This window comes from Triticum urartu, chromosome 1A, assembly GCF_056163025.1.
Source record: "Triticum urartu cultivar PI428250 chromosome 1A, HENAU_Tu73, whole genome shotgun sequence".
NCBI lineage: Eukaryota > Viridiplantae > Streptophyta > Magnoliopsida > Poales > Poaceae > Triticum > Triticum urartu.
In genome coordinates this window covers 546,564,862-546,588,019 of record NC_141873.1, presented here as the reverse complement: position 1 = coordinate 546,588,019, position 23,158 = coordinate 546,564,862, and the positions used below count along the sequence as shown (strand labels likewise).

At 45.2% G+C, this 23,158-nt stretch overlaps 1 long non-coding RNA gene across 1 annotated transcript in view; it reads right to left on the bottom strand.

Annotated features, from left to right (window-relative positions):
* Positions 1 to 22,577, bottom strand: part of LOC147992487 (uncharacterized) — a 285,776-nt gene extending 263,199 nt beyond the window's left edge. Inside the window, exon 1 of the long non-coding RNA XR_015609288.1 lies at positions 22,428 to 22,577. This is a non-coding gene — a long non-coding RNA (uncharacterized LOC147992487). The remainder of the gene's footprint in view (positions 1 to 22,427) is intronic.
* Between the last annotated feature and the right edge of the window lie 581 nt (positions 22,578 to 23,158).

Sequence of the window (23,158 nt, the reverse complement as noted above, 5' to 3'; positions counted from 1 at the left end):
CTTTGCATGAACCTGCTAGGCTTCTTGGGCGTGTATGGGAAGACAAAAGATACACCTGAGGCACGGGAGGACCTGCAACGTTTGCACGAAAAAGACGGCATGCCTCTGAAGCAGTATAAAGGTCCTGCCAGCTACGCTCTTACGAAAGAAGAGAAAGAAATCTTCTTTGAATGCCTGCTCAGTATGAAGGTCACGACTGGCTTCTCGTCGAATATAAAGGGAATAATCAATATGCCAGAGAAAAAGTTTCAGAACCTAAAGTCTCATGACTGCCACGTGATTATGACGCAATTCCTTCCGGTTGCATTGAGAGGGCTTCTACCGGAAAACGTCCGATTAGCCATTGTGAAGCTATGTGCATTCCTCAATGCAATCTCTCAGAAGGTGATCGATCCAGAAATCATACCAAGGCTAAGGAGTGATGTGGCGCAATGTCTTGTCAGTTTCGAGCTGGTGTTCCCACCATCCTTCTTCAATATCATGACGCACGTCCTACTTCATCTAGTCGATGAGATTGTCATCCTGGGGCCCGTATTTCTACACAATATGTTCCCCTTTGAGAGGTTCATGGGAGTCCTAAAGAAATATGTCCGTAATCGCGCTAGGCCAGAAGGAAGCATCTCCATGGGCCATCAAACAGAGGATGTTATCGGATTTTGTGTTGACTTCATTCCTGGCCTTAACAAGATAGGTCTCCCTAAATCGCGGTATGAGGGGAGACTGACTGGAAAAGGCACTCTTGGAAGAGACTCAATAATATGTAGGGACGGATATTCTTGGTCTCAAGCACACTACACAGTTCTACAGAACTCTACCTTGGTGACCCCGTATGTCGATGAACACAAGAACAGTCTGCGCTCCAAACACCCGGAGCGGTGCGACGACTGGATTACATGTGAACACATCAGGACTTTCAGCAGTTGGTTGGAAACACGTCTCAGAGGTGACAACACTGTTTGTGATGAGTTGTACTTGTTGTCCAGGGGAGCATCTTTGACTGTATTGACTTACAAAGGATACGAGATAAATGGGAATACATTTTACACGATCGCCCAAGATCAAAAGAGCACCAACCAAAACAGCGGTGTCCGCTTTGATGCAGCAACCGAGAGCGGAAAGGATACATATTATTGTTACATAGTGGACATATGGGAACTTGACTACGGACCTGATTTTAAGGTCCCTTTGTTTAAGTGCAAATGGGTCAATCTGTTAGGCGGCGGGGTACAGGTAGACCCACAGTACGGAATGACAACAGTGGATCTGAAAAATCTTGGGTACACTAACGAACCGTTCGTCCTAGCAATGATGTGGCACAGGTTATCTATGTGAAGGACATGTCTACCAAACCGAGAAAAAGAAAAGATAAGGAAGCGAATACATCATACGATGAGCCAAAGCGCCACATAGTTCTTTCAGGAAAAAGGGACATCCTGGGAGTGGACGGCAAGACAGACATGTCTGAAGATTATGAAAAGTTTCATGAAATTCCTTCCTTCAATGTCAAGGCTGACCCAAGCATCCTGATAAACAATGAAGATTATCCATGGTTACGGCGCAATAAGCAAATGACACAAGCGAAGAAAAAGTGAAGACTTTCTCCCGCAACTATTATGATGATACCATGCCAAATTTGTAACAGACGAGTATGCTATGCCAACTTTTTCAGAATTCATTTGAAAACTATGAATTTAGGTCGAATTTTCTCCATAGGTGCATCTATGTTCAAATTTTAACTATTCAAATTTGAAAATTAATGGCACTAACAGAAAGTTTATATTTTTTCTAAAACTAATGGCACTAACAGAAAGTTTATAATTTTGCTGACCTAAAACCAAAAAGAATTAAAAAGTAAAGCAAAAAACAAAAGAAAATAAATAATACAGAAAACAAAACAAAAAAACTGGAAAAAAATAAAAATAGCAACAATAAGTATTTTGTTGTAAGTAGAAACAAAATAAAATAAATAAAGCAACAAAGAAAACAAAAAAACTAAAAAGCAAAAATAATTAAAAAATAAAGCAAAAAACAAAAGTTTATAATTTTTCTAAAACTAAAAGCAAAAAGAATTAAAAAAGAAAGTTTATAATTTTTCTAACAAAAAGTTTATAATTTTTCTAAAACTAAAAGCAAAAAGAATTAAAAAATAAAGCAAAAAACAAAAGGAAATAAATAATGCAGAAAACAAAACAAAAAAACTGGAAAAAAATAGGGCTCACCCCTATAATATTTGTTATGACTAACTAAAATTACCAAATTGAGTATAATGATAAAACATAGTAATATTAAATAGCAGGAAAAAGATTGACTCAAAAATCAATTTTTATAGTAAACTTATTCATAAACTAGTGATTCACACAAATTTTAAAAAAAATCAAATTTAAACTATTCAAATTTTAAAACTAATGGCACTAACAGAAAGTTTATAATTTTTGTGACCTAAAATAAAAAAGAAATCACTACAAAACTATAAGTATTTAGTTCTAAGTAGAAACAAAAAAAACAAAAAAAAGTGCCACCTACTGGGCCCCCACGGCATGAATACGACTAGAAACCCTACCATGGGCCAGGATTCAGGCCCGCGGGAGGCCCAATAGGCCCACAGGCACAGATTGCAGTGTTAGGCCCGAAAGCCTGCTTTAGAGAGGAGCTCGAGAGGGAAGGCGCACCGCACCTTATAAACAGGTGCGCCTCCCTCTCAACTAGCGAGGTGGGACTAAATATTTGGGTTCAGGGCAGCACAGGCCTTTGGTCCCGGTTGGTGGCACCAACCGGGGCTAAAGGGCGGCATTAGTCCCGGTTCGTGCTACGACCCGGGACTAATGCCCCCCTTTAGTCCCGGTTGGTGCCACCAACCGGGACCAAAGGTCGCCGCTTCCCGCCCTTTGGGCTGCTGAAAAGAGGCCTTTGGTCCCGGTTGGTGGCACCAACCGGGACTAAAGGAGGGCATTAGTCCCGGGTCGTAGCACGAACCGGGACCAATGCTCTTGCTATATATACAGCACTTTGCAGTTTTTGCCAAAATCCATCTGTTTCTTCTCGCCCCGACGCCTTCTGCTCCTCGTCGCCGTCGCCGCCGAGCCCTGCCCCGATGCCGTCAGGCTGATCCACCTCGCCGCCGCCGCCGAGCCACTGCCCCGACACCGTCGCCACGCCCGCCGCCCCTGCCGGCCCCGACACCATCACCGTCGCCGCGCGCGCCGCCCCTGCCCCGACCCCGTCGCCGTCGCCGCGCGCGCCACCCGTTCCCTGACCCCGTCGTCGTCGCCGCGCACGCTGCCCCTTCCCCGACCCCGTCGCCGTCGCCGCGCGCGCCGCCCCTTCCCCAACCCCGTCGCCGTCGCCCCGACCACATGCCGCCACCTTGGGTCCGGCCGCCGGCGCCCTTTCCTCTTATTTTTTTCATTATTATAAAAATGTGCATATATGTATATGTTCTCTGTGTATATATGTTCATATATGCAAAAGTTAGATTTTAGAAGAACTTTATATATGCAAAAATTTATACATATATGCAAGTATATATGTATTTTATATATGCAAAAATTTATATATCTAGCTAGGAAGAAGGAAGAAAGGAAGAAGAAGAAAAACTTATATATGAGAAATGTATGTATGTATAGATGTATGTATGTGGATACACGAGGGGGGTCGATATACCCCCTCTCCGATAGCATTTTTGTGCATTTTAGGTTAGTGTATATATATGTTGATGTATATATGCAAAAGATAGATTTTTAGAAAAAATACTATTTTTTTCTGTTGATGATATGATGGTGTTTTTTTCATATATGTATTAATTTTTTTAAGTTGTTAGTAGATATCGATTTTAGGTTAGTGCATTTTATCACTGATTTTAGGTTAGTTGATCGATTTAGTGCATTTTATGTTTGTTGCATTTTAGGTTAGTGCATTTTATGTTAGTGGAGAGGAAAAAGTAAAATAAGGAAAAGGGAAATAAGTAGAGAAAGAAGGAGAAGAAGAAGGAGAAGACAAGGAGAGGAAGAAGAGGAAGAAGAAGAAAAAAGAGGAGAAGAAGAAGGAATAGAGGAGCTTCTTCTCCTTTTTTTTCTCCTCTTTTTTCTTCTTCTTCTTCTTAATTTTTATCGGGAACGAGGGTGTCGAGGATCGCCGAGGGGTCGAGGGTCGGGAACTAGGGTAGAGGGTCGAGGGTTGTTAAGGGGTCAAGGGTCGAGGGTTTCAGGGTCGAGGGTTCAAGGGTTCTATAGGGTCGAGGGTCGAGGGTTCCAGGGTCGTCTAGGGGTCGAGGGTTCCAGGGTCGTCGAGGGTTCGAGGTGTCGAGGATCGCCGAGGGGTCGAGAGAGGTTTCCTAGTGTCAAAGTATTGAAGAAATCCATGGCTTCATCATTAGCCGGAAGTAACCAGGGCATGATGAAGTCCTCCAAAATTATTTTGGAATGGTGTCCCGGATAGGATAATTTGCCTTTTTGTATGAATTTCAGCAAAGGCCTTCCAAATAATGATATTTGGAAGGTTCTTGCTGAACTTTGTACCAAAAAGCGAATTATCCTATCTAGGACTCCGTTCCAAAATAACTTTGGAGAGCTTCGTACCATCATGCACATGTTACTTTCGCCTAATGATGAAGACATGGTTTTGTTGAATCCTTTGACACTACGCAACCTCCCGACCCCTCGGCGATCCTCTCGAACATGAGAGGAAGAAGAGGATCGCCGAGGGGTCAAGGGTTCCAGGGTCGTCGAGGGTTCGAGGGGTCGAGGATCGCCGAGGGGTCGAGAGAGGTTTCCTAGTGTCAAAGTATTGAAGAAATCCATGGCTTCATCATTAGCCAGAAGTAACCAGGGCATGATGAAGTCCTCCAAAATTATTTTGGAATGGTGTCCCGGATAGGATAATTTGCCTTTTTGTATGAATTTCAGCAAAGGCCTTCCAAATAACGATATTTGGAAGGTTCTTGCTGAACTTTGTACCAAAAAGCGAATTATCCTATCTAGGACTCCGTTCCAAAATAACTTTGGAGAGCTTCGTACCATCATGCACATGTTACTTTCGCCTAATGATGAAGACATGGTTTTGTTGAATCCTTTGACACTAGGCAACCTCCCGACCCCTCGGCGATGCTCTCGAACATGAGAGGAAGAAGAGGATAAAAAAATAAGAGAAAGAAGAAAAAAAAGAGGAGAAGAAATAATAGAGGAGTTCTTCTCCTCTTCTTTTTCTTCTTCTTCCTCTTTTTTTATCGGGAACGAGGGTCGTTGAGGGACATAGATGTAGTGTCGTCGTTGTCGATATATACCCCCTCCCGATAGCTTACTATGATTAGGTAGCTAGTTCTACGTTGGCACTAATATATCCATCTGTCATGTTTGAATAATAATTGCCATGTTGTAAATATTTGTAGAAACTATGGACACCGCCCTAGACGACACCGCAAAAGAAGCGTTGTTGAGGGACATAATCGCAGAAGGAAGTGATGCCGTCTCGTTGTTTCTCAACGAAACCGATGGTCTGGAAGGAGAGGGTGAACAAGGTGGCTATGGTGACCTAATGTCGGTGCAAGAAGAAGAACATGAGGACGGCTCCGGTGACCCAATGCCGGTGCAAGAAGGAGACCGTGATGACGGCTCCGGTGACCGAACCGAGTCCGGCCAGGTATATATATTAGTTAAGCCTGTGCTGACTAGCTGATTGATGCATTCATTGTTTTGGTATGTACACATATTAATTAAGTCTTTATACTTTTTTCTAGCCCTCTGGATCGAGCACAACTTCGGTAAAGAGACGAGGCCCGAAGAAAAAGTTGAGCTCGGATGAAAAGTTTGAGATCATAGCAATCGCGCCCGACGGCCAACCGATTGAACCCCTCCGGACAAAGAGCGCATTTGTTGCTCAGTGCGGGGTTCTGGTTAGGGACAAGATCCCGATAAGCATCCAACAATGGTTTAAGCCGGCTACAGAAGACCCTGAGGTGTCTTATGTCAATGATATGCAGAAAAATGATCTTTGGACTGAGCTGAAGTCAAATTTCACCCTACCGCCAGAGGATAATCCAGAGAACCCAGTTAAAGAGCGATTAATCAAGTCTTTTGCTCTTAAGAGGATGGCCGAACTATTCAGGAGGTGGAAGAAAGAGCTGAATAAGTTTGTCGAAAATAATGAGACACCAGAATTCAAGGGCAGATATGAGAAGATCAGAGATCACTGGCCCGCATTTGTGGCCCACAAGACATCAAAAAAGAGTAAGAAGATGTCGGCGACAAACAAGCAAAATGCTGCGAAGAAGATGCTTCACCATCGCACGGGGTCAGGTGGCTACCTCGTAGCCCGGCCTAAGTGGGCCAAGACTGAGAATGATCTGGTTGATAAAGGGATCGAACCAGAGAAAATTAGCTGGCCAGACCGTTGCCGGACTTGGTTCTTCGGGGCTGGTGGAACCTTGGACCCTATAACAGGGAAGTGCATTTGGACGAACGATCAAATGGACATACCAGTCAGGAAGCTTAAGCAGTATATCGAAGCAGCGCAGCAAGGGAAGTTCTTTCCAGACAGAGAGAACGACGAGCTCACAATGGCCCTCGGGAATCCTGAGCACCCTGGACGGACACGAGGCACGCCAGGCTCCATTCCGTGGAAGGTTGGGTTTCCGGACGCAGGCGGTTACAAATCCCATGAGAGGAGGAAAAAAGTGCAGCAGACCCAAATGCAGGCGCTGCAAGCAAGGGTAGACGCGATAGAGGAACGAGAAGCAAATCGCAGCAAACGTACTGCCGAAACCTCCCCCGAAGCTACCCCGCCATCTCAGCGCAGAAGCAGCGTGGCTTCCACCGAGCTGCTTCAGCCGGAGCATGCCTTGATGGCTCCTGCCAGCTATCCCGTGGATGCTATCACGGAGTCTCAAAATTGCCACCTTATGACGCAATGGATGAATTTGAAGGTCAAAGTGGCTGTTGGCTCTGTTTATCCTACTGAACCCGGTGCAACTTTTCACTGCCGGCCGATTCCAGAAGGATATGCTAGGGTGATGGTGGATGAAATAACGGAGGGATTTGAGGACCTCCAGCTTGACCATCCTACCGGTGAAGGGGAGACTCGGCTGGGGTCTGCTCTGAAGACTCCATGCCTATGGCGGAAGGAGCTCATCAACCTTCCGAACTGGATGCCTCCGCCTCCTCCTCCTCCGATGAGTCAGGGCACTCCGCCTCCTCCACCACCTCCTCCTCCGGCGAGTGACGATCAGGGCCCTCGGCCGGCTCCTTCTATGGCGCGTGGCGGCACTCCGCCTCCTCCGCCTGCGCCGACGCGCCCGAGCAGCCAGCCTCCTCCTTCTCCGCCTCGTCAGCAAGGGCGGAAGAGACCTGCCGCCGCTCCAGCTGCTCCGGCGCGTCGTAGTCCTTCTCCTCCGCCTCGTAAGCAAGTAAAGAAGACAACCGCTCCGTCTGCTCGGTCGGCGTCTAGCAGTACAACCAGAGGCGGGAGGACATACAGATTCGGTCCTTCTCTGAAGACTCTAGAGAAGTTACCGTATGAGAGGACCCCGGAGGAGAACGCCGAGATCGCACGAACCGAAGTGGATGACTGGTTTCAAGGGTTGAGAGCAAAGAGACATCCACCTCCGGAGGAGAAGGTAGATCCGGTGAAAGTGAAGCGCACTCTGGCTGCCCTGGCAAAATCACCCAAGTCTCCGCCGAAAGGCAACTATGAGCGCATTATTGCAAAGACATGGGCCGAAGCGGAGCGGTCGGGAAGTACAGTCAGTGATCAAAGGCTGAAAGAACGACGAGCAGCTGGGAAACAAATTGCCCAGCTCGGCGAACAAGCGAAGCAATCGTGCCCCCCCTCAAGGTGCCTAGCGACATCGTCGATCCGAGGATGGTGCCCGGTTATGGCAATGTTGACGATTACCTGCCCGACGATGTACATTATGATACCATGGAGGTGCAGATACACAGATACGAGTACGGGAAGCCTCTCGTCAAAGATGAAAAATCTTTAACAACGATGATGCGAAGATTACATGGTTGGTACTTGAAAATCTGCAGAGAGTCTGGGGGGAGGAGTACTTTGTATGCGAGAGTTAAACCGGAGCATGACCTCGTTGGAATTGAACTGTTGCCTATTCCATTTGAGGAGTTCTATCAGTTTTTCAATCAATTGGCCCTCGATAAAACAACGATCACCTGCTACTGTCTGTAAGTACTACTACTTCTGTCATTAAGTCTCTCTATATAGCTCATCTCTTTCATTGCATGTATTTATAATTATCCTCACTATATTATGCAGAATGAAGATCGCCGAATTGAAGAAAAGACAAATCGGTGATATTGGGTTCGTTAACACATATCTCATAGATGCAACTGAGGTTGAACATCGTCCCGGAGATACCGAGGCCAACTTGCTACGATCATTCAAAAAAAATGAAAACAAAGATATAATACTCTTTCCTTACAACTTCAAGTGAGTGTTACTGTCTTGTGCATATTCGGTTTCCCTTATATATTAGTCCAGGTTATAGTAATGTAATTGATGAGTTATGCATGCGTGTGCAGTTTCCACTATATTCTCCTAGAGATTAGGCTTGAGCAGGGAGTAGTAACCGTCTTGGACTCTAAACGAAAAGATCCCCAGGAGTATGCGGACATGACTTAAATCCTCAAGAAGTAAGTTAAATCGATCATTATCCACCATATCAGCAACTTTGTTCATTTCCTGATATCAAGTAATTGTTTTCTTTGTCCGGCAGGTTTTGGAGAAAATTCACCAGAACAGTTCCGGGACTGCCGAAGGAGCTGGAATTTAGACACCCGAAAGTAAGTACTATAGTAGCATGTTCCGCGCATCTCCTAGTGATTCAAGCGCTAGTTTCATCAATACCATTTAGCATTCTTGCTTATCAGTTTGATTGACCTCTATTTCTTGTAAAGTGGTTGTGGCAGGAAAAAGGGAATGATTTCTGTGGATACTACGTCTGCGAGTCCATCCGCCACACGACCTGTGAGCGGGGCGGGTACTCTGACGAACAATATGAAGTACGTAAATAACAACATTCACAATTTTATTTTATTACCATCATTTGTATTGAGTTTCATTCATTCATATATATATATTGACCCCCTTCTTCAAATTAGATGTTTCGGAAGCGGGATGAACACCTAGCACCAGCTCGCATGCGAGCAATTCAAGAGGAATTGGCGGCATTCTTTCTTGACCAAGTGATCGCTGAAGACGGAGAATACTATGTGGACCATGAGTCCGTATGATTATATTTGTAAGAGATAATTATTGTATATATGTAGCCGGTAGTGTCGGATAGATATACGAGAACTTGTTGTTCGACCAATCTCTCGGAGAAGGAGAGGTGGTCGATATCACTTCTCTCTGTATGCATATATGTTCATGACGATCTTCTGTTTCCTTCGTTTTCTTACTAGCTAACTAGCGTGTCTAGTCCTCTCTATACGTATGTATAGTACGTAGCGTCGACCAAGCACGGACGTAAGAGAGGACACTTCTCTCTATTAATTATAGCTAGATAACACAATATATGAAACACCTAAATTAACCCCCCAAAACCCCCAACCCCCCCTTTCAAAAAAAACAAAAACCCCAGCCACAGAAATGCTGACGCGTGGATGCCTATTGGTCCCGGTTGGTGCCACCAACCGGGACCAAAGGGTCTCCTGCCTGGGCTCTGCGCACTGCCCACGTGGAGGCCCATCAGTCCCGGTTTTGGATTGAACCGGGATTAAAGGTACAGGGCATTAGTACCGACACTTTAGTCCCGGTTCAGGAACCGGGACTAAAGGCCCTTACGAACCGGAACTATAGGCTCATACCTCCCTCTATCTTCTATTTTTTAGAGTGCACTCCAAGAAGAGGGGTGTACCCTCTGTTTTGGTGCACTCCAAAACCAACCATTGTGGTACCACTACAGTTTCAACTCTGAAAGTGCATCTCTTAATTACCCTAAGTGATTTTGATAATTCATGACACAACCATTGAGGGACTAATGTTTATATTGAGTTTATTTCAGATTTAGTCCCTTGCCTATAACTGGAACATCAATAGTCACCCCTACCTACAAGCTCTTAGAATGTACTCCTTTCAGAAATAAGCGGCGTGGTTTTAGTTCAATTTTGAATTAAAACCACACCACTTATTTCTGAACGGAGGGAATATTTTATAAATTTTTGTGCATCCAAGATTCATACTGAGTTTAGGATAGCCGTACTACACTGGTAGAAAAAGGGCCTATAGTCCCGGTTTGTAAGGGCCTTTAGTCCCGGTTCCTGAACCGGGACTAAAGTGTCGGTACTAATGCCCTGTACCTTTAGTCCCGGTTCAATCCAGAACCGGGACTGATGGGCCTCCACGTGGGCAGTGCGCAGAGCCCAGGCAGGAGACCCTTTGGTCCCGGTTGGTGGCACCAACCGGGACCAATAGGCATCCACGCGTCAGCATTTCTGTGGCTGGGGTTTTTGTTTTTTTTAAAGGGGGGGTTGGGGGTTTTGGGGGGTTAATTTAGGTGTTTCATATATTGTGTTAGCTAGCTATAATTAATAGAGAGAAGTGTCCTCTCTTACGTCCGTGCTTGGTCGACGCTACGTACTATACATACGTATAGAGAGGACTAGACACGCTAGTTAGCTAGTAAGCAAATGAAGGAAACAGAAGATCGTCATGAACATATATGCATACAGAGAGAAGTGATATCGACCACCTCTCCTTCTCCGAGAGATTGGTCGAACAACAAGTTCTCGTATATCTATCCGACACTACCGGCTACATATATACAATAATTATATCTTACAAATATAATCATACGGACTCATGGTCCACATAGTATTCTCCGTCTTCAGCGATCACTTGGTCAAGAAAGAATGCCGCCAATTCCTCTTGAATTGCTCGCATGCGAGCTGGTGCTAGGAGTTCATCCCGCTTCCGAAACATCTAATTTGAAGAAGGGGGTCAATATATATATATATATGAATGAATGAAACTCAATACAAATGATGGTAATAAAATAAAATTGTGAATGTTGTTATTTACGTACTTCATATTGTTCGTCAGAGTACCCGCCCCGCTCACAGGTCGTGTGGCGGATGGACTCGCAGACGTAGTATCCACAGAAATCATTCCCTTTTTCCTGCCACAACCACTTTACAAGAAATAGAGGTCAATCAAACTGATAAGCAAGAATGCTAAATGGTATTGATGAAACTAGCGCTTGAATCACTAGGAGATGCGCGGAACATGCTACTATAGTACTTACTTTCGGGTGTCTAAATTCCAGCTCCTTCGGCAGTCCCGGAACTGTTCTGGTGAATTTTCTCCAAACCCTGCCGGACAAAGAAAACAATTACTTGATATCAGGAAATGAACAAAGTTGCTGATATGGTGGATAATGATCGATTTAACTTCTTGACGATTTAAGTCATGTCCGCATACTCCTGGGGATCTTTTCATTTAGAGTCCAAGACGGTTACTACTCCCTGCTCAAGCCTAATCTCTAGGAGAATATAGTGGAAACTGCACACGCATGCATAACTCATCAATTACATTACTATAACCTGGACTAATATATAAGGGAAACCGAATATGCACAAGACAGTAACACTCACTTGAAGTTGTAAGGAAAGAGTATTATATCTTTGTTTTCATTTTTTTTAATGATCGTAGCAAGTTGGCCTCGGTATCTCCGGGACGATGTTCAACCTCAGTTGCATCTATGAGATATGTGTTAACGAACCCAATATCACCGATTTGTCTTTTCTTCAATTCGGCGATCTTCATTCTGCATAATATAGTGAGGATAATTATAAATACATGCAATGAAAGAGATGAGCTATATAGAGAGACTTAATGACAGAAGTAGTAGTACTTACAGACAGTAGCAGGTGATCGTTGTTTTATCGAGGGCCAATTGATTGAAAAACTGATAGAACTCCTCAAATGGAATAGGCAACAGTTCAATTCCAACGAGGTCATGCTCCGGTTTAACTCTCGCATACAAAGTACTCCTCCCCCCAGACTCTCTGCAGATTTTCAAGTACCAATCATGTAATCTTCGCATCATCGTTGTTAAAGATTTTTCATCTTTAACGAGAGGCTTCCCGTACTCGTATATGTGTATCTGCACCTCCATGGTATCATAATGTACATCATCGGGCAGGTAATCGTCAACATTGCCATAACCGGGCACCATCCTCGAATCGACGATGTCGCTAGGCACCTTGAGGGGGGGCACGATTGCTTCGCTTGTTCGCCGAGCTGGGCAATTTGTTTCCCAGCTGCTCGTCGTTCTTTCAGCCTTTGATCACTGACTGTACTTCCTGACCGCTCCGCTTCGGCCCATGTCTTTGCAATAATGCGCTCATAGTTGCCTTTCGGCGGAGACTTGGGTGATTTTGCCAGGGCAGCCAGAGTGCGCTTCACTTTCACCGGATCTACCTTCTCCTCCGGAGGTGGATGTCTCTTTGCTCTCAACCCTTGAAACCAGTCATCCACTTCGGTTCGCGCGATCTCGGCGTTCTCCTCCGGGGTCCTCTCATACGGTAACTTCTCTAGAGTCTTCAGAGAAGGACTGAATCTGTATGTCCTCCCGCCTCTGGTTGTACTGCTAGACGCCGACCGAGCAGACGGAGCGGTTGTCTTCTTTACTTGCTTACGAGGCGGAGGAGAAGGACTACGACGCGCCGGAGCAGCTGGAGCGGCGGCAGGTCTCTTCCGCCCTTGCTGACGAGGCGGAGAAGGAGGAGGCTGGCTGCTCGGGCGCGTCGGCGCAGGCGGAGAAGGAGGCGGAGTGCCGCCACGCGCCGGAGAAGGAGCCGGCCGAGGGCCCTGATCGTCACTCGCCGGAGGAGGAGGCGGTGGAGGAGGCGGAGTGCCCTGACTCACCGGAGGAGGAGGAGGAGGCGGAGGCGTCCAGTTCGGAAGGTTGATGAGCTCCTTCCGCCATAGGCATGGAGTCTTCAGAGCAGACCCCAGCCGAGTCTCCCCTTCACCAGTAGGGTGGTCAAGCTGGATGTCCTCAAATCCCTCCGTTATTTCATTCACCATCACCCTAGCATATCCTTCTGGAATCGGCCGGCAGTGAAAAGTTGCGCCAGGTTCAGTAGGATAAACAGAGCCAACAGCCGCCTTGACCTTCAAATTCATCCATTGCGTCATAAGGTGGCAATTTTGAGACTCCGTGATAGCATCCACGGGATAGCTGGCAGGAGCCATCAAGGCATGCTCTGGCTGAAGCAGCTCGGTGGAAGCCACGCTGCTTCTGCGCTGAGATGGCGGGGTAGCTTCGGGGGAGGCTTCGGCAGTACGTTTGCTGCGATTTGCTTCTCGTTCCTCTATCGCGTCTACCCTTGCTTGCAGCGCCTGCATTTGGGTCTGCTGCACTTTTTTCCTCCTCTCATGGGATTTGTAACCGCCTGCGTCCGGAAACCCAACCTTCCACGGAATGGAGCCTGGCGTGCCTCGTGTCCGTCCAGGGTGCTCGGGATTTCCGAGGGCCATTGTGAGCTCGTCGTTCTCTCTGTCTGGAAAGAACTTCCCTTGCTGCGTTGCTTCGATATACTGCTTAAGCTTCCTGACTGGTATGTCCATTTGATCGTTCATCCAAATGCACTTCCCTGTTACAGGTTCCAAGGTTCCGCCAGCCCCGAAGAACCAAGTCCGGCAACGGTCTGGCCAGCTAATTCTCTCTGGTTCGATCCCTTTATCAACCAGATCATTCTCAGTCTTGGCCCACTTAGGTCGGGCTACGAGGTAGCCACCTGACCCCGTGCGATGGTGAAGCATCTTTTTCGCAGCATTTTGCTTGTTTGTCGCCGACATCTTCCTACTCTTTTCTGATGTCTTGTGGGCCACAAATGCGGGCCAGTGATCTCTGATATTCTCATATCTGCCCTTGAATTCTGGTGTCTCATTATTTTCGACAAACTTATTCAGCTCTTTCTTCCACCTCCTAAATAGTTCTGCCATCCTCTTAAGAGCAAAAGACTTGATTAATCGCTCTTTAACTGGGTTCTCTGGATTATCCTCTGGCGGTAGGGTGAAATTTGACTTCAGCTCAGTCCAAAGATCATTTTTCTGCATATCATTGACATAAGACACCTCAGGGCCTTCTATAGCCGGCTTAAACCATTGCTGGATGCTTATCGGGATCTTGTCCCTAACCAGAACCCCGCACTGAGCAACAAATGCGCTCTTTGTCCGGAGGGGTTCAATCGGTTGGCTTTCGGGCGCGATTGCTATGATCTCAAACTTTTCATCCGAGCTCAACTTTTTCTTCGGGCCTCGTCTATTTACCGAAGTTGTGCTCGATCCGGAGGGCTAGAAAAAAGAACAAAGACTTAATTAATATGTGTACATACCAAAACAATGAATGCATCAATCAGCTAGTCAGCACAGGCTTAACTAATATATATACCTGGCCGGACTCGGTTCGGTCACCGGAGCCGTCATCACGGTCTCCTTCTTGCACCGGCATTGGGTTACCGGAGCCGTCCTCATGTTCTTATTCTTGCACCGGCATTAGGTCACCCTAGCCAGCTTCTTCACCCTCTCCTTCCAGACCATCGGTGTCGCTGAGAAACAACGAGACGGCATCACTTCCTTCTGCGATTATGTCCCTCAACAACGCTTCTTTTGCGGTGTCGTCTAGGGCGGTGTCCATAGTTTCTACAAATATTTACAACATGGCAATTATTATTCAAACATGACAGATGGATATATTAGTGCCAAACGTAGAACTAGCTACCTAATCATAGTAAGGAATCATATATATTAATTAGTGGCCTCGACCCCCCCCACGTGTTGAAGCTATCGGGAGGGGGTATATATCGACAACGACGACACTACATCTATATGTCCCTCGACGACCCTCGTTCCCGATAAAAAAAGAGGAAGAAGAAGAAAAAAAGAGGAGAAGAAAGAATAGAGGAGAAGAACTCCTCTATTCTTTCTTCTCCTCTTTTTTTCTTCTTCCTCTTCTTTTTTTATCCTGTTCTTCCTCTCATGTTCGACAATAGAGGAGAAGAAAGAATAGAGGAGAAAGAATAGGGGTCGGAAGGTTGCCTAGTGTCAAAGGATTCAACAAAACCATGTCTTCATCATTAGGCGAAAGTAACATGTGCATGATGGTACGAAGCTCTCCAAAGTTATTTTGGAACGGAGTCCCAGATAAGATAATTCGCTTTTTGGTACAAAGTTCAGCAACACCTTCCAAATATCGTTATTTGGAAGGCCTTTGCTGAAATTCATACAAAAAGGCAAATTATCCTATCCGGGACACCATTCCAAAATAACTTTGGAGGACTTCGTCATGCCCTGGTTACTTCCGGCTAATGATGAAGCCATGGATTTCTTCAATACTTTGACACTAGGAAACCTCTCTCGACCCCTCGGCGATCCTCGACCCCTCGAACCCTCGACGACCCTGGAACCCTCGACCCCTAGACGACCCTGGAACCCTCGACCCTCGATCCCTAGACCCTATAGAACCCTCGAACCCTCGACCCTGAAACCCTCGACCCTTGACCCCTTAACGACCCTCAACCCTCTATCCTAGTTCCCGACCCTCGACCCCTCGGCGATCCTCGACACCCTCGTTCCCGATAAAAATTAAGAAGAAGAAGAAGAAGAAGAAGAAGAAGAAGAAGAAGAAGAAGAAGAGGAGAAGAAGAAAGGAATAGCTAGAGGAGAAGATCGAAGAAAAAAAGAAGAAGAAAAAGAGGAGGAGAAGAAAGGAATAGTGGAGAAGAAGAGAAAATAGAATATTCTATTTTCTCTTCCTCTCCACTATTTCTTTCTTCTTCTCCTCTTCTTTTTCTTTTTTTCTTCTTCTTAATTATTTATTTCCCCTCTTCTTTTCCTCTCCTCTTGTTCTTTCTTTCCTCTTCTTATTTTCTTCTTTCCTATCCTTCCTTTTCTAAATTTGTAACTTTTGCATATATAAAACTTTTCTAAAATTGTAACTTTTGCATATAAAAAGGAATAGAGGAGAAGATCGAAGAAAAAAAAGAAAAAAAGAGGATAAGAAGAAGAAAAAATAGATTTTTTTCTATTTTTTCTTCTTCTCCTCTATTCCTTTCTTCTTCTCCTCTTCCTTTTCTTCCTCTCCTCTTCTTCTCCTTTTTCCTCTTCTTATTTTCCTTTTCCTCTCCTAAATATATAAAACTTTTCTAAAAATGAAACTAACCTAAAATGTACTAAATCAGAGAACATATATAGATAATCCTTTTCTAAATATATAAATCTAACTTTTTTGCATATATGAACATATATACACAGAGAACATACAAACATATATACATTTTTATAAAAAAGCAAAATACAAGCATATAATATATACACAGAGAACATACAAACATATATACATATATATATATAATCTGAAGCAAAAACAAGCATATAATATATGAAAAAGCAAAAAGCAAAACATATATACATATATACACAGAGAACATACAAACATATATACATATATATATAATCTGAAAAAAACAAGCATATAATATATGAAAAAAGGAACAGGGGAGGGGCGGCGCCGGCTGGACCAAGGGAGGGGCAGGGGTGCGGGTTTGGCGGCGAGGACGGCGACGGGGCAGGGGGCGCGCGTTCGGCGGCGAGGAATGGGGCGGGGCAGGGCGACGGCGATGACGGGGGCGCGCGGGCCGGGGCCGGAGATGGCGCACGCAACGACGAGGAGGAGGCCGGCGACGGCGCAAGCAACGACGGGGACAAGGCCTGCGGCGGCGCGGGGCGACGGCGACGGGGAGCGGGCGACGACGGGCTCGGGGCGGCGACGACGATGACGAACGGCCTGGGGGCATCGGGGCGAATGGGAGCGGTTGGCGAAATTTTCACAAGTGCTACCTTATATACCCAGAGCAATGGTCCCGGTTCGTGGCACCAACCGGGACCAATGCCCCCCTTTGGTCCCGGTTGGTGCCACCAACCGGGACCAAAGGCCTCTTTTCAGCAGCCCAAAGGGCGGGAAGCGGCGGCCTTTGGTCCCGGTTGGTGCCACCAACCGGGACACCAACCGTGACCAATGCCCCCCCTTTAGTCCCGGTTGGTGCCACCAACCAGGACCAATGGCCTTGTGTTGCCCCACGCCCAAAAGTTTAGTCCCACCTCGCTAGCTGAAGGGCGCCGGCACTTGTTTATAAGCGCTGGTGTGCCTCCCCATTCGAGCTCCTCTCTTACGCAGGCTTTCGGGCCTAAACTTGCTACTGCCTGTGGGCCTATTGGGCCTTCTGCGGGCCTGAATCCTGGCCCATGTAGGGTTTCTAGTCGTATTCAGGCCGTGGAGGCCCAGTAGGTGGCATTTTTTTTGGTTTTTTCTTTTTTATTTCTACATTTTTTGGTTTTTTATTTTTTTATTTCTACTTAAAACTAAATACTTACAGTTTTTTTAGTGATTTCTTTTTGCTTTTAGGTCACAAAAATAATAAACTTTCTGTTAGTGCCATTAGTTTTAAATTTTGAATAGTTTAAATTTGAATTTTTAAAATTTGTGTGAATCACTAGTTTATGAATAAATTTACTATAAAAATAGAATTTTTTTTCTATTTATTTTTTATTTATACTTACAACTAAATACTTATAGTTTTTTAGTGATTTCTTTTTGATTTTAGGTCACAAAAATTATAAACTTTCTGTTAGTGCCATTAGTTATAAAATTTTGAATATTTTTAAATTTGTATTTTTAAAATTTGTGTGAATCACTAGTTTATGAATAACTTTACTATAAAAATAGAATTTTTTTTCTTTTTTGCTATTTATTTTTTATTTATACTTACAATTAAATACTTATAGTTTGATTTTAGGTCACAAAAATTATATTCTTTTTGCTATTGAAGAATATTATAGTTTTATTTTAGTTGATCATAACATAATATTTTAATTGATTGTTTTTATTTTCATAAAAGTTTTGTACTTCATTCTGTTTGCTATTAATTCATTCTTTGAGCTAAATGACCCTGAAATTGGAAAGCATTTAAAATCAACTCTGAAAAGGTTGGAAGTTGGCATGGTATCATCATTTCACTCACATAGCATGTTCCAAAAAGTAGAGAGGGTTACGACAAAACTTGATGCACTTCGTGTACAAAATGGACAATCACTTTCGAAGTATCAAAGTTTCGGACAATAACTGCGCCACATCATTGGCTAGGACGAATGGTTCGTCTGTGTACCCAAGATTGTTTAGATCCACTGTTGTCATACCGTACTATGGGTCTACCTGTACCCCGCCTCCTGACATATTGATCCATTTGCCTCAACACATAAAACCTTGAACCATAAGACATGAAAGCATTTCAAATGAACTCTGAAAAAGTTGAAAGTTGGCATGGTATCATCATAATAGTTGCGGGAGAAAGTCTTCACTTTTTCTTCGCTTGTGTCATTTGCTTATTGTGCCGTAACCATGGATAATCTTCATTGTTTATCAGGATGCTTGGGTCAGCCTTGACATTGAAGGGAGGAATTTCATGAAACTTTTCATAATCTTCAGACATGTATGTCTTGCCGTCCACTCCCAGGATGTCCCTTTTTCCTGAAAGAACTATGTGGCCCTTTGGCTCATCGTATGATGTATTCGCTTCCTTATCTTTTCTTTTTCTCGGTTTGGTAGACATGTCCTTCACATAGATAACCTGTGCCACATCATTGGCTAGGACGAACGGTTCGTCAGTGTACCCAAGATTTTTCAGATCACTATTGTCATTGCGTACTGTGGGTCTACCTGTACCCCGCCGCCTAACAGATTGACCCATTGCACTTAAACAAAGGGACCTTAAAATCAGGTCCGTAGTCAAGTTCCCATATTTCCACTATGTAGCCATAATATGTATCCTTTCCGCTCTCGGTTGCTGCATCAAAGCGGACACCACTGTTTTGGTTGGTGCTCTTTTGATCTTGGGCGATCGTGTAAAATGTATTCCCATTTATCTCGTATCCTTTGTAAGTTAATACAGTCAAAGATGGTCCCCTGGACAACAAGTACAACTCATCACAAACAGTGTTGTCACCTCTGAGACGTGTTTCCAACCAACTCCTGAAAGTCCTGATGTGTTCACATGTAATCCAGTCGTCGCACTGCTCCGGGTGTTTGGAGCGCAGACTGTTCTTGTGTTCATCGACATACGGGGTCACCAAGGTAGAGTTCTGTAAAACTGTGTAGTGTGCTTGAGACCAAGAATATCCGTCCCTACATATTATTGAGTCTCTTCCAAGAGTGCCTTTTCCAGTCAGTCTCCCCTCATACCGCGATTTAGGGAGACCTATCTTGTTAAGGCCAGGAATGAAGTCAACACAAAACCCGATAACATCCTCTGTTTGATGGCCCATGGAGATGCTTCCTTCTGGCCTAGCGCGATTACGGACATATTTCTTTAGGACTCCCATGAACCTCTCAAAGGGGAACATATTGTGTAGAAATACGGGCCCCAGGATGACAATCTCGTCGACTAGATGAACTAGGACGTCCGTCATGATATTGAAGAAGAATGGTGGGAACACCAGCTCGAAACTGACAAGACATTGCGCCACATCACTCCTTAGCCTTGGTACGATTATTGGATCGATCACCTTCTGAGAGATTGCATTGAGGAATGCACATAGCTTCACAATGGCTAATCGGACGTTTTCCGGTAGAAGCCCCCTCAATGCAACCGGAAGCAGTTGCGTCATAATCACGTGGCAGTCATGAGACTTTAGGTTCTGAAACTTTTTCTCTGGCATATTTATTATTCCCTTTATATTCGACGAGAAGCCAGTCGTGACCTTCATACTAAGCAGGCATTCAAAGAAGATTTATTTCTCTTCTTTCATAAGAGCGTAGCTGGCAGGACCTTTATACTGCTTCGGAGGCATGCCGTCTTTTTCGTGCAAACATTGCAGGTCCTCCCGTGCCTCAGGTGTATCTTTTGTCTTCCCATACACGCCCAAGAAGCCTAGCAGGTTCACGCAAAGGTTCTTCGTCACGTGCATCACGTCGATTGAGGAGCGGACCTCTAGGTCTTTCCAGTAGGGTAGGTCCCAAAATATAGATTTCTTCTTCCACATGGGTGCGTGTCCCTCAGCGTCATTCGGAATAGCTAGTCCACCGGTACCCTTTCCAAAGATTACGTGGTGTAAATCATTGACCATAGCAAGCACGTGATCACCGGTGCGCATGGTGGGCTTCTTCCGGTGATCTGCCTCGCCTTTGAAATGCTTGCCTTTCTTTCGACATTGATGGTTGGTCGAAAGAAATCGACGATGGCCCAGGTACACATTCTTCCTGCATTTGTCCAGGTATATACTTTCAGTATCATCTAAACAGTGCGTGCATGCGTGGTATCCTTTGTTTGTCTGTCCTGAAAGGTTACTGAGAGCGGGCCAATCGTTGATGGTCACGAACAGCAACGCCTTAAGGTTAAATTCCTCCTGTCTATGCTCATCCCACGTACGTACACCGTTTTCATTCCACAGCTGTAAAAGTTCTTCAACTAATGGCCTTAGGTACACATCAATTTCGTTGCCGGGTTGCTTAGGGCCTTGGATGAGAACTGGCATCATAATGAACTTCCGCTTCATGCACATCCAAGGAGGAAGGTTATACATACATAGAGTCACGGGCCAGGTGTTGTGATTGCTGCTCTGCTCCCCGAAAGGATTAATGCCATCCGCGCTTAAAGCAAACCATACATTCCTTGGGTCCTTTGCAAACTCATCCCAGTACTTTCTCTCGATTTTTCTCCACTGCGACCCGTCAGTGGGTGCTCTCAACTTCCCATCTTTCTTTCGGTTCTCACTGTGCCATCGCATCAACTTGGCATGCTCTTCGTTTTTGAACAGACGTTTCAACCGTGGTATTATAGGAGCATACCACATCACCTTTGCAGGAACCCTCTTCCTGGGGGGCTCGCCATCAACATCACCAGGGTCATCTCGTCTGATCTTATACCGCAATGCACCGCATACCGGGCATGCATTCAGATCCTTGTATGCACCGCGGTAGAGGATGCAGTCATTAGGGCATGCATGTATCTTCTCCACCTCCAATCCTAGAGGGCATACGACCTTCTTTGCTATGTATGTACCGTCGGGCAATTCGTTATCCTTTGGAAGCTTCTTCTTCAATATTTTCAGTAGCTTCTCAAATCCTTTGTCAGCCACAGCATTCTCTGCCTTCCACTGCAGCAATTCCAGTACGGTACCGAGCTTTGTGTTGCCATCTTCGCAATTGGGGTATAACCCTTTTTTGTGATCCTCTAACATGCGATCGAACTTCAGCTTCTCCTTTTGACTAATGCATTGCGTCCTTGCATCGACAATGACCCGGCGGAGATCATCATCATCGGGCACATCGTCTGGTTCCTCTTGATCTTCAGCAGCTTCACCCGTTGCAGCATCATTGGGCACATCGTCTGGTTCCTCTTGATCTTCACCAGCTCCCCCCGTTGCAGCATCACCGTATTCAGGGGGCACATAGTTGTCATCGTAGTCTTCTTCTTCGCCGTCTTCCATCATAACCCCTATTTCTCCGTGCCTCATCCAAACATTATAGTGTGGCATGAAACCCTTGTAAAGCAGGTGGGAGTGAAGGATTTTCCGGTTAGAGTAAGACCTCGTATTCCCATATTCAGTGCATGGACAACACATAAAACCATTCTGCTTGTTTGCCTCAGCCGCATCGAGAAACTCATGCATGCCCTTAATGTACTCGCGGGTGTGTCTATCACCGTACATCCATTGCCGGTTCATCTGCGTGCATTATATATAATTAAGTGTCCAAATTAATAGAAGTTCATCATCACATTAAAACCAAAGTGCATACATAGTTCTTATCTAACAACATATAGCTCTCCAGAGCATCTAATTAATTAAACCATACATTGAAACTATGTAAAACATTTCAATGCGAAAACATATGCGATCATAATCGCAACCAAGGTAACAATTGATCCAATGGCATAATGATACCAAGCCTCGGTATGAATGGCATATTTTCTAATCTTTCTAATCTTCAAGCGCATTGCATCCATCTTGATCTTGTGATCATCGACGACATCCGCAACATGCAACTCCAATATCATCTTCTCCTCAACTTTTTTATTTTTTCCTTCAACAAATTGTTTTCTTCTTCAACTAAATTTAACCTCTCGATAATAGGGTCGGTTGGCATTTCCGATTCACATACATCCTAGATAAATAAAATCTATGTCACGTTGGTCGGCATAATTTTCATAAACAATAAATGAACCAATAGTTATAAAGATAATATACATACCACATCTGAATCATAGACAGGACGAGGGCCGCCGGGGGCGGATACCAAAACCATCGCACTATATAAGATGCAATAATAAATGTAAGAAAATGATACAAGTATCTATCTAAACATACAAGTAAGAATATTTTTCCTTTCAGAAAGAAGATAAGAACAAGAGGCTCACCACGGTGGTGTCGGTGATGAGATCGGCGCGGGTGATCGACGGCGGTGAAGACGGGGACGGGGCGTGACGGACCGCTAAATCTAGACAAATCTCGAGGAAAATGGAGTTTGGAGGTCGAGCTTCGAGAGGAGAAAGCTTAAGTAGTGTGGCTCGGGCATTCCATCGAACATCTCATGTGCATAGGAGGTGAGCTAGAGCACCACAAAGCCCTCTCCCCCTCGGCCAGAAAAAACAGAGCAGTGTGCTCTTCTCTTGCGGGAGGGGGTATATATAGGCACCTCATTGGTCCCGGTTGGTGACATGATCCGGGACTAAAGGGGAGCCTTTGGTCCCGGCTCAAGCCACCAACCGGGACCAAAGGTGGTGGGCCAGGAGCGACGTCCATTGGTCCCGGTTCATCCCACCAACCGGGACCAAAAGGTCCAGATGTACCGGGACCAATGGCCCACGTGGCCCGGCCGGCCCCCTGGGCTCACGAACCGGGACCAATGCCCACATTGGTCCCGGTTCTAGACTGAACCGGGACTAATGGGCTGACTCGGCCTGGACCATAGCCCTGTTTTCTACTAGTGAGGAAAGGAATGCTGAGTTACTTGCAGCCAAGAAAGGGTATGGGAGGACGTATATAGAGAGAGTCCAAGAAATCTCCTCACAGCACGGAAGTATCAGGTAAAACTAGAATGGTGGTTCCGAACAGCAAATGTTATTCCTTCTTGCGAGATTTGAACTGG